Source organism: Tenrec ecaudatus, chromosome 2, assembly GCF_050624435.1.
Source record: "Tenrec ecaudatus isolate mTenEca1 chromosome 2, mTenEca1.hap1, whole genome shotgun sequence".
Classification (NCBI taxonomy): Eukaryota; Metazoa; Chordata; class Mammalia; order Afrosoricida; family Tenrecidae; genus Tenrec; species Tenrec ecaudatus.
The window spans coordinates 212,078,887-212,089,953 of NC_134531.1; the positions used below are offsets into that span (position 1 = coordinate 212,078,887).

Consider the following 11,067-nt stretch of genomic DNA (forward strand, 5'->3'; position numbering starts at 1 on the left):
TCTGTGAATGAGCTGCTCTGAGCAGGAATGCTGTCCCTCAATGAATGGTGCACTAGAATGAGGTCTACTTTCTCTTTCCCTCACCTCTTACGTTTCTGATCTAACAATGGGGGCACCGGGCGGATGATTCTATCTGGGTGCCATCTTTCCAGAAGTCCCCCAGTTATTTCTGGTATGGTTTTCTTTCTTTCCTTTTTAATGTAAATCATTTTATTAGGGGCTCTTACAGATAGTATAACAATCCATAACTAAATTATATCAAGCAAATTTGTACAGATGTTGCCATCATCACTTTCGAAACATTATCTTTCTACGTGAGCCCTTAGTATCAGCTCCTCTTTCCCCTCCCTCCCACCCTTCTATTCTTGTGAACCTCTGATAAATTATATATTATTTTTTCATATCGTACACTGTCTGCTGTATACCTTCACTCACGTTTCTATTGTTTGTCCACCTTGGGGTGTGTGTGGGTGTTATACACCCATCATTGCTATCAGTTCCTGCTTTCTCCCCACCCCCCACACATATTGTTTTCTTTATGTGAAATTCAGCATAGGTAAATCTATAGAGATAATAGCTGGATTAACAGTTTCTTTGGATTACAGCAGGATATTTGGAGGGCAAATGGGAATCTAACTCTGAGATTTGAACTCTTTATGGGAATAGAGAGCCTCATCTTTCCCCCACGGAGCACCTGGTGGCTTTGAACTGCTGATCTCATATTTGGCAGGCCAACATATAAACCACTACATCGCCAGGGCTCCTAATGAGTATCAGAATATTCTAAATATGAGTAAAAGAAAATGTTCCAAAATTGATTGTGGTGATGATTCCATAACTCTTTTTCATATGTTGAAACCATTGACTTGTATTGTTAAAATAAAAAAGGAAACAACCGAAAAGCTATTTTGTATATTGAGATGCAATTATTGGTCACTCTTGGTCTGAAGCACAGAAGAGTGAAGAAAATTAAAGTTGCCTGGCCTCACAAATTTCAGCCTAAACATCCTTGAGACTAGAAGAACTAGATGGTACCCAGCTACCGTTGCTGCTGGTTCCAAAAAAAACCACATAAGGAGGTCCTAGATAGAGTGGGAGAAAACATGGACTCAAGTTCAAAATCACAAAAAAAGACCAGGCTTACTGGTCAGGTAGAGACGGATGGAACCCTCAAGACTGGTCTTGGACTTCCTTCAAGCCTGGAACTGAGCTCACCCCTTGGCTCAACCTTCAGACCGACAATAGGCAGCCCTACAGAGGGAGCAATAAGACCAGAGAGATGGCAATGCTTGGAACCATTAACCATTTAAACTCAAAAGGGCAACTTTTGCAAGGGGATAAAACTCAGAAGGCAGAAGAAAAAGTCAGAGAAATGGGAAACATTGTGGAGATTATAATTGGCATCTTGACACAAATGGTGTGTGGGCTAGAATGGAAAACCAGTTTGCTCTCTAAACTCTCACCCAAATCACAACATAGAAAAGAAGAAGGAGGAGGAGGAGAGGAGGGAGAGGAGGAAGGGGAGGAGAAATTGAATTAAAGACTGATGTCAACCTACAAGGAGATTGCCCAGAGGCAGAAGCTGAGAAGAGACAAGGACTTTCCCTCAAGAACTAACAAAAAGAGAAAGCCTGCCCCTAGTGCTGGCACCTTGAGTTCAGACTTCTAACCTCCTAAACACAGAGAACATACATTTCTGTTTGCTTTAGCAAAAAAAAAGAAAGAAAGAAAAGAAAAGAAGAAGAAATTGACCTGAAAGACAGTGTCTCTTTGAGCCAGAACAAACTTGATGGTTGGCTGTTGTCAATTTGAGACTTAAGAGTGAAGAGGTGGAGTTTAGCCTGTCAATCAGGTGGCAGCTTGATGATCTCATGTGGAGGCACGAAGGAGATAAATAGCTCATTGGAAGCAGGACCCATGCTCAGTCGCTCAGACCCTGCACGACAATCTTGTTGACAAGCCACATGGAGACAGGCTGATGGCAGCCAGAGCCTTGTTGCTGGAGAAGACATGTGAAGACCCCTGGCAGTGCTGAGATGTTTCCACCGCCACTGGATCCACAAGACCCATTGGCCTGTGATCCTCCTGCATTTGGCCTCATCGCCTGTGTTTCATGAGTCTAAAGAGGGCTTTATAGATTGGTATCAGACATATGGGCTAATATCAGACTTAGGGACTTGATCTGGACTGGGCTGGGATGTTTTCTCAATATTCAATTGCTTTTGTATATAAAGTTCTTTCTTATACACATAAGACTATCTATGAATTTGATTCTCTGGTCTACCCAGACTAACACAGTGGTACAACACTGACCCTTACCCAGCAGCCACTGGAGAAGGAGGGTAAATCTATTGGGACATTAACATTGAACATTGGGATCCCAGATTTACTGAGCATGCCTGTAAATGATCCTAATTCGTCTTTATAAGAGTGATTTCTGTTAGCTGCTGTCAGGTCAGCCTCCAATTCATGGTGACCCCACACATAGACATAATGGGACCAAACACTGCTCAGTCCTATGCCATCCCCATGAGCAACTGTTTCCCATTGGATTTTCACTGGCTGACTTTTGGGAAGTGGAACGCCAGGTCTTTCTCCCTGGTTCATCTTATCTTAATCTTGGAGCACTGCCCATAGCTGTTGAGCATCTGATCAACAGGGAAGCCCGCACGGACAGATGGGCGGTGGCTGCACATGAGGTGCCCTGGCTAGGGACCAAACCTGAGCTTTCTGCGTGGAAAATAAGGATTCCACTGGGTTTGTTTAAAGACTCCAGGATACCTGGTGGAGGGGGTGGTGTGGGGGAGTGGAAGAAAGGTCAGGGCATTCCTTCCAACAAGAGCTCAATCCCCAGGAATACCCCACCAGTGCCAAGCAGGATTCTGAGATGTTTCCTTGCTCTCCTGAAGAGCAAGTTCCCTTCCATGTTATCGCAATGGTGAAAGGCCTAGGCTGTGGCCTTGGACTGTCCTGCCCCACAGCCGGACGGTCACGGAACTCTTTGCTGGCGCTGTCATGTGACCTTCCCATAGTGATGGTTGGGAGCAATGCAGGAAGGCTTAGAACTGGCACGATGCCACTTCTGCCTGAACCCATTGGCCGCTGTGGATCACATGGCCCAGCCCGATTCCAGTCGTGCAGGATAGGCACCGTGTCCCGAGGAAAGAAGTGTCAAGGTGGTGTGAATTCGGCATGACAAGAGCGCAGCCATGTTTATCCACACTCGACCACACCCGGTTGCTACCTTGACCCCTCCCAGCAGCCACACCACTGAGAGGAGGAAACTGCCAGGGAAAAGTTTGCTCCCTGGGGTCTGGCAGAGCTGGATCCTAAGCTCTGAGGCTGGCCCTTGTTTCCTACACCCCGGGCCTGAGCTGCACCCCGGGCCTGAGCTGCACCCCGGGCCTGAGCACAAGCCATTGTTCTTGCCCCACAGCTCACTGGCTCTCTCCTCCATTTCCCAGCCGCCCTGGGGGGGCAGGGGCAATCCGTTTCCAGCCCTCCTCCCACAGCCGTGCCAATCCACAGGCTGTGCCCTCCCTGGCTGGTTCCCTGCAGAGGTGCCCTCGGGCTTTTCTTGGAATCTGTTTCACCCCATCCTCAGGGGGCGGGTTACAGATGGGCTGCTCCCTTAGTCAGGACTCCATCGGTGTGTACATTAGGCTCATAAATAAACCAGGCTGCCAGGTACCAGGGAGGAAGCAAGCACCCAGCATGGAGTGCGGGCAGGTTGCAACAAGCAGATGAGTAACGCTGCAGCCTCACGACAGGGAGGCAGAGACCTAGTCAGGAACATGCTGCCTCTCCCACCGTTCCTGGTGGGTTCCGGACCGCGCGGGTCGGTGGCCAGGTCCTCAAGCATGCTCCGAGGGGCTGTTGGGTGGTAACCCAGCACCCATTGCAATGGCCTCCTCCCATGCCTACCTCCATCCCAGGGGAGGAGTGCAGAACCCTGGCAGCTCCCGCCTCCCGGGCAGCAACAGTGACCTTGAGGAAAGTGCTCTGAACTGCTGAGGTGCTGGACCTGACGTCTGCCACTGTAGAAGCTCCCACAAGGGGCATCCCTCCAGGCTTCTTGGGGTGGGAGACACACATTTCCCCCTTTTGTTTCTATCACTGTGGATTGGTGGTCCCCTGGTGGCACCGTTTGTGCTTATCTACAAACTGAAAAGCTGGTGGCGCTGACTCACGGGCAGGGGCCACAGAAGAAAGCCCTGGGGGGGGGGGGTCTGCTTTCATCACGATCACAGCCAAGAGGGCCTTAGGGGCGGAGCTCTAGCCTGTAGCACGTGGGGCCACCAGGAGTCGAAATCGACCTCCCACTAAGGAGGTTGGCTTCTGTTGCTGTTATTATTGGTTGGTTAGTTATTCTGTTACCCGCACCTTAACAGACAGCCACCGTGATGGGCCGGGATCGGCTGAGCTTTGTTTATGTTTACTCCAGCAGACCATGTACTCGACAGGTGTTCATGAGCTTCTGAGTAGTTGACTCCTAAGCCTTCTTCTCAGACTGCCAGACTTGGCACTGTGGGAGCGGCGCTGGCTTCCTCCCGTTCTCCACCCACCTGCTGACAGAAAAGCAGGGAAAGAAATGCTGTGGCCACGCCAGCCTCCCGGGAGACGCAGCCTCACCCACGTGGCCTCCCTGCTCGTACCTCTTGCCCAGGACGCTTGGCAGACTGTGAATGCCAGAAAGCTTTGGGTGGGGTCCCTGGGGTGAGGCAAACCATACTTTGCTACTCACCCACAGCCTGGAGGTGCAGAGTTCCTTAGAAAAAAGGCCCGATAATTTATGATTGGAAAAAACAAAGCTCAGCAACCACTGGCTGCCCTCTGGAGCCCAGTGCTACTCTGACATTGCATGGGATCACCTTGACCATCGTTTTTTCTTTTCCTTTGTAAGGTTTCGAGACAAGGTGTCAGCTGCTGGGGAGGGAGGAAGCCCTTGCATTCATTCTGTCTGTCTGCACGGTTGACGGACAGCATCGTCTTTCTTTTCCTTCGATGGCTACCCTCTGTGATCAGCACCCTCCAGCCCTGACGACTTGCCAGATGCTCACTGCTTGGAGTATCTTGGTCTCTGCTTGTGCTGCGCACTGCGGTTTTCTTTTTTTGTCCCAAGTATGGACTTCTGAACACGCCATGAGAATGTGCTAGCATGTCTTGACCTTTTCATTTCTTTAATGAGCAGCCCCCTCTCCCAGCAGCTTGAAGCTGAGAGTTAATATACGAATCCATGCCTTCGAATTGTGGTGTCCTGACCATGAACTGACAGGGGAATGAAGAGACCCATCTTAGAGGACGTAGGCCCTGGAGTCTTCAAGGAACTCAAGGTGGGAGTGCATCTGGAAGGGAAAGGTATCCCATGGTGGATAAAATCTCCCAAGGATTTAAAAGATCCTGAGGGTTAAGGGATGGCAGGAAGAGCAAGGGGGAATCGATCACAAGGATCAAACTATAACCCCCTCCCAGGGGAACGAATAACGGAAAAGTGGGTGAGGAGTGACGGAGGATGACATAAGATATGGGAAAAGATAACCTATAATTTATCCAGGGTTTGTGAGGGAGGTTGGGTGGGGGGTGGAGGGGGAAGAAATGGGGAGCAGTTATCAGGGGCTCAAGTGGGAAGAGAATACTTTGAAAATGATGATGGCGGCATATGTGCAAATGCGCTTGACACGCTGGATGAATGTACGGATTGTGATCAGAGATGTCAGAGCTCCCAATAAAAGTATTGAAAAACAAAAGGTACTGAGGGGTTTCAGGTTTGACATGGCAGCTGGTAACCATGTTTGGATCTGGACCTCGAATCCCCTATCTCCAGCAAGTGAGCAAGGCTATGCTGGAGCTGATTCTGGAAGGTTACTTGAATTTCTCCGAGGTTGCAGTCAATTGACACATTATGAGCCAGATGGATGCTTGAGTCTCTGGCCCAGTGGCCCCGCCACGAGGAAGGCTGCAACTCGAGGAAGCCAGGAATGCTCTCCAACAATTGTTGGAGCAGGAGGTAGCAGGGGAGGCAGCGGCCACTTTTTAATTGGACTTATTAAGGGGGCGGCGAGTTCCCTTGACAGAGAGGAGTCCTTGGAGTCCGTGAAGCCCGTTCCTTACTGGAGCAGGATACAGAACAGGACTGTGTGCCGGGCGTGCAGTGGATCTGACCGGCTTTCCGTGCTCATCCAGCCGGACAAGTTGGAGGAGAGCCATGATTTGGGGGTATCTGTCTTTGCCTCTGAATTCTGCAATGAATACTTGTGCCAAGGTTTCAAGTTAACGGCCTAAATATTTTTTAAATCACTTTTTGGGGGGCTTATACAGCTCTTATTACAATCCATACATACAGTGTGTCCAGCACATTTGTACACATGTTGCCATCATCACGTTCCACACAGTACGGCTTCATTAAACCTGAACCCACACCTGTAACCTTATTGGGGAACAGCTCTGTTTTATAAGTTGGTTCAAAAACAGCGGAATAAATTTATTAAGAATTTTTAGTCTTTTAAATTATCCTGTGTGTTAAGAAAACTCAGCAGTTCCATCTGATGTCAGTCTTTAAAAAAAATCATTTTACTGGGGGCTCGTACAACTCTTATCACAATCCATACATCCATCCATTGTGTCAAGCACATTTGTACATTTGTTGCCATCATCATTCTCAAAACATTTACTTTCTACTTGAGGCCATGGCATCTGCTCCTCATTTTCCCCCTCCCTCCCCACTCCCCTGTCCCCCATGAATCCTTGATAATTTACAAAGTATTATTATTTTTATCATATCTTACACCGTCGGAAGTCTTCCTTCACCCACTTCTCCACTGTCCATCCCCCCAGGGAGGAGGTTATATATAGATCCTTGTAATCAGTTCCCCCTTTCTACCCCACCTTCCCTCCACCCTCCCGGTATCGCCACTCTCACCACTGGTCCTGAGGGGTTCATCTGTCCTGGATTCCCTGTGTTTCCAGTCCTTAGCTTACCAGTGTACAACCTTTGGTCTAGTCGGATTTGTAAGGTAGAATTGGGATCGTGATAGTGTGGGGGGTGGGAGGGAGGAAGCACTAAAGAACTAGAGGAAAGTTGTATGTTTCATCGTTGCTGCACTGCACCCTGACTGGCTTGTTTTCTCCCTAAGGCCCTTCTGTAAGGGGATGTCCAGTTGCCTACAGATGGGCTTTGGGTCCCCTCTCCGCACTCCTCCTCCTTCACAATGATATGATATTTTTTTCTTTGATGCTTAATACTTGATCCCATCAACACTTCATGATCACACAGGCTGCTGTGCTTCTTCCAAGTGGGATTTGTTGTTTCTCAGCTAGATCGTGCTCATTTATCTTCAAGCCTTTAAGACCCCAGACACTATATCTTTAGATAGCTGGGCACCATCAGCTTTCTTCACCACATTTGCTTATGCTTTGTCTTCAGCGATCATGTCGGGAAGGTGAGCATCATGGAATGCCAGTTTTATAGAACAAAGTCTTCTTGCATTGAGGGAGAATTTGAGTGGAGGCCCAATGTCCTTCTGCTAACTTAATACTAAACCTATAAATATATGCACATAAATCTATTTCCCCATCATTATATATAAATATATTTACATATGGACATGCCTGTATTTTGACTTCTATAAATGCCCTTTGCCTCCTAGTTCTTTCCTCTATTTCCTTTCCTCTTGATCCACTATCATGCTCAGCCTTCATTTGGGTTTCAGTAATTCCTCTGGGTTACATTACCCTTGATCAATCCCTACCAGGCCTCCTACACCCTCCTCACCACTGATTTTGGGTCACTTGTTGTTCCCTTGTCCCTGGGTTTGTTAAATCACTTCCTTTCCCCCACCTCCCCCTCTCCCATGGCCTACCGGAACTGTGGGTCCCGTTGTTTTCTCCTCCAGATTGTTTATCCAGCCTATCTTATCTACATAGACCTGCAGAGATAATAACATGCACAAAAACAAGACAGAGCAAAACAAAGCAACAAAACAACAACAACTACAAAAAAAACAATGACAAAAAAGAAAGAAAGAAAAGTCTGTAAGTAGCTCAAGGTCTGTTTGTTGACCTTAGGAGTGTTTTTTGGTCAGTCTGATTGGGTGCCATGTCCTGGCCCCAAAGTGTACTTTTGGTGTTCCCTCGGGACTTCCTTGTTCTGCTCCCCTTGCTGTTCTGTTGTGCACCCTTAATGTTTTGCCTCGGTGTGGTGGGTTCAGATTGGGCACTAAATCAATTTTTTTAAAAAAGAAAGAACTAGGCACTGGGCTGCTGCTTAATGTTGAAGAAGGCAAGACTCCAGCTTGCTTCCTTCGGAGGCGCCACACAGAAAGAGCAATTGCTGGAGGGCCTGTGATAGGAAAGAAGCCCTCACGGAGACAGCGTGACCCAGCAACCGAGCAACGGATTCAGATCTCCTTAAGATCGCCAAGAGGACACGAGGCCCAGGCTCTGGGCTACACGGGGTCCCTACGAGTGATAGTTGACTCCAGGGTGACTGGCTGCATGCCTAAATTGGGTCCCCAATTTTCTTGTTTGCTGCCTCATTGCCTTTCAGATGAGACTGGCTCCTCTGTGGGCATTTTTAATGTGCAGAGTTGGCATGGCGAGTTAATTAGAGTAAATTACCAACTGGTGCTTTAAATGGGGTTGCAAGTCGCTGGCTAGCAAGCGGTGAGCAGAGGTTCACTAGACAGTAGATGGAGGGGGAGGCAGGGACAATGTTCTAATTGGATTAATAAGTGGGCATCGAGTTCCCGTCACAGAGAAAATGATCTTTTGGATTTTCTTGGCTCTTGAAAAGACAAATCGTATTATTGACTGAGCTCTAACTTTAAATTGCATTGAAAAGCATTAACTTATCCAGTGTCTTAAAATCTCTATTTAGGTTGAGGGTAATTCCCATTTTAGAGATCGGTTAAATGGTTCTCAGAGGGCAGTGGTGGTTCATGGGTAGAATTTTCTCTTTCCATGTAGGAAACCCAGATTTGACTCCCAATCAATACACCATAGCATCTCCACCACCTCTGTCATCAGAAGCTTTGAGGTTGCTATAATGCCGAATAGGCTTCCTCAAAGTTTCTAGGCTCAGGCAGACTAGGAAGAAAGGCCTGGTGGTCTAGGTCTGAAATCATTCTGCAGGAGCAGTGAATTATTAATGTAGCTCCTCTAGCTCAGATCTCTAACTCCCATGAAAGGATCTAGTAAGAAGGTGGAGGAAGATACTGATAGGATTCACCTGTGAGCCATTATAAATAGGATTCCCTAGAGTGCCATCCTGCTGTGTATAAAATGACCCCTCTGAGAAGCAGGAGAAGGGATCTCACTACCGTCAAGAGCCTGGATTGGAACTTACCCTCTGGGCCTGGGATCCCCGCACAGCAAACCTCCTGGATCCAGACGTCAGCTACAATATCCGAGAAGCAGCAGCAGAACCAGGAGCCAGAGCATGGAACAGAGGGATGGACTTACCAACCCATAGAGCAGCAGTTCTCAGCCTGTGGGTCTCGACTACTTTGGGGATGGAATGACCCTTTCACAGGGGTCGCCCAAGATCATTGGAAAACACATATTTCCGATGGTCTTAGGAGGAACCAAGTCATGACTCCTCTGCCTGATACCCCCTTTGCACCCATTCACAAACTTGAAGATGTTCCTGAGATAACACAAGAGGAATTCTCATAGTGATGCAGTGAGAACTGATTTCTCTACAATGCCAGTTACAAAATTCTGGATCAAGTGTTTGCAGTCATATCCTGTTCTGTCTGAGACGGCATTGTGTCTTAATTCTCCCATTTCCAACAACATATCTTTGTGTAACAGGGTTTTCCAGCTTGTTGTTATCAAGTCTAAATTCGGAAGTAGACTTGTTGTGGAAGATGATCTTTGTTGTGCTCTTGTAAAGACTGCCTGAGAATTTCTGATCTGGTGAAAAAGAAGCGATCTCAACCTTTGCACGGATGTTGGCTTTTTACGCATCCTGTCACGCAATGTAGTTTGCTGTGTTACCCATGCTACACCATGCTGCAAGACAAAATTTCATTTATTTGTAGTTAGAAATAAATATTACATAATATATAATTACATATTGGTTTGTGATTAATCACTATGTTTTAATTATGTTCAATTTGTATCAATAAAAATACATCCTGCATATCAGACATTTATTTACCTGATGATTTATCACAGTAGCAAAATTACAGTTATGAAATAGCAATGAAAATCATTTTATGGCTGGGGGTCACCACAAGGTGAGGAACTGTATGAAAGGGTCGTGGCCCGAGGAAGGTGGAGAACACAGCCATAGAGCAAGTAAAGCTGAGTGCTTTTGTGCAGAAAGCTAGCTTACGGAGTGGGGTGCCTCTGAGCACTTAATTGGGAAGCTGGGAGGAGCTGAGTGCCTTCAAGCTGAGGCTTACTGGAGTGGGGTGCTTCTGGGACTTCATTCAGGACAGTGGGCTTGCTGACCCTTGGAGCTTGAACTGAATGCCTTGGGCTGCAGCTTACAGCAGAATGGCATGCCTCTTTGGGCATTTATTATCAGACCTGAAAGAACTTTGTACCTTGTCCTGATCACAACTGTCCCGGGTATTTCTCACCAGCCCTACAACTTATTAACTTCCTTAATACAATTTTTATTTTAATTATTTATTAAAAATTTTTTTAATGTAGCCACTTTCAGGGACCTTAATGATCTCAATTATCCTTAAGGCTCATAACATGGCTTTACTGCTATTGCCAGCTTTTTAAAAATTTCTGCAGATATTTAAAAAAATTTAATAAATCATTTTATTGGGGGCTCTTACAACAATCCATACATCAATTATATTAAGCACATTTGTATATTTGTTGCCATCATCGTTTTCTTTCTACTTGAGCCTTTGGTATCAGCTCCTCTTTTTTTCCCTCTCCCCCCTCGTGAACCTTGGATAATTTATAAATGAGTTTTATTTTCATATTTTACACCATCCACTGTTTCCCTTCACCCACATTTCTGTTGTTCATCTCCCTGCGGGTTGGTGTTGTACATTGATTATTTTCATCGGTTTCCTCTTGTCCCCTCACTTTCACCCTACCCTC

At 46.8% G+C, this 11,067-nt stretch overlaps 1 non-coding gene across 1 annotated transcript; it reads right to left on the minus strand.

Annotated features, from left to right (window-relative positions):
* Positions 1-10,651: 10,651 nt before the first annotated feature.
* Positions 10,652-10,786, minus strand: LOC142441614 (small nucleolar RNA SNORA33). Its single transcript, XR_012782979.1, has one exon. It is a non-coding gene; the product is annotated as a small nucleolar RNA SNORA33 (small nucleolar RNA).
* Between the last annotated feature and the right edge of the window lie 281 nt (positions 10,787-11,067).